Here is a 1,125-nt window from a genome sequence, read left to right on the forward strand (position 1 = left end):
AAACTTCAATGATAAGTTCAGCTGAATGTCTTGGTCGATTTGATGCACAATATTAATGAACTTCATTTTGAAATAGTAAAAAAAAAAAAAGTTTTATAAAGTCACTTAAAACAACTTGAAAATGGAAAAAAATCAAGTCATGGAGCTGCATCGCAAGGTATTTTAAACGTCATAATTTGCATGTATTTTATAATCACGTCTGTAAGTAGCGTTTTTTATGTATTCAGTTGTTTTCATAATATTCTGAAGTCCTAAAAATAATAGTGATAATGGTAATGGTAGTGATAATAATGATAATCAAATAATAAAGATATAATGAAAATGATGACGATGATAATATCAACATTCATAACAGCAATATTGGTAATTTTAATAGAAGTAATAGTAATACTAGCAGTAATGATGATACTGATAGTAAGTATAAATATGACAATAACACTGATAATGAAAATAACAGTAATAATAAAGTCAGTGATAATAAAAAAAAATACAATGAAAACAGTAAGGATAGTAATAACAGTAGTTATTATAAAGGGGAATGATAAGACTGATAATAACAATAAGTGACAGTGATAGTATCGATGATGATGATGATAATAACAACCATCAAATTTATAATAGTAATGATGATATGATAACAGGTGTCATAATAGTAATTATGATGATAATAATAATGATGGTAATAATAATAATGATAGTGATAATAAAGTGGTAATGATAATAGTAAAAGAAATAATAATAGTAGTAGTAGTAATAAAACGATAATGATGATGATACTGATAATAACAAAACAATAATGATAATAATAATGATGATGATGATTATGGGGACGATAATAACAATAATAATACTAATAATGATTACAATGATAATAGTAATAATAATAACATTCATAATTACGATAATATTAATGATGATGATGATGATGAACTGCAATGATAATAATGATGATACAAATTATATTGATGATGATCATGATCATGATAATATTGATGATAAAAATGATACTGATTATAGTGATGATACGACTGATGACAACAATAACTTGAATAATGATTTTTTATAATCATGATGTTATTGTAAACACAGAAATGGACAACAAGAATAATGAAAAATAGTAAGGAT

The sequence above is a fragment of the Penaeus monodon genome, chromosome 14, assembly GCF_015228065.2.
Source record: "Penaeus monodon isolate SGIC_2016 chromosome 14, NSTDA_Pmon_1, whole genome shotgun sequence".
In the NCBI taxonomy this organism is placed as follows: Eukaryota; Metazoa; Arthropoda; class Malacostraca; order Decapoda; family Penaeidae; genus Penaeus; species Penaeus monodon.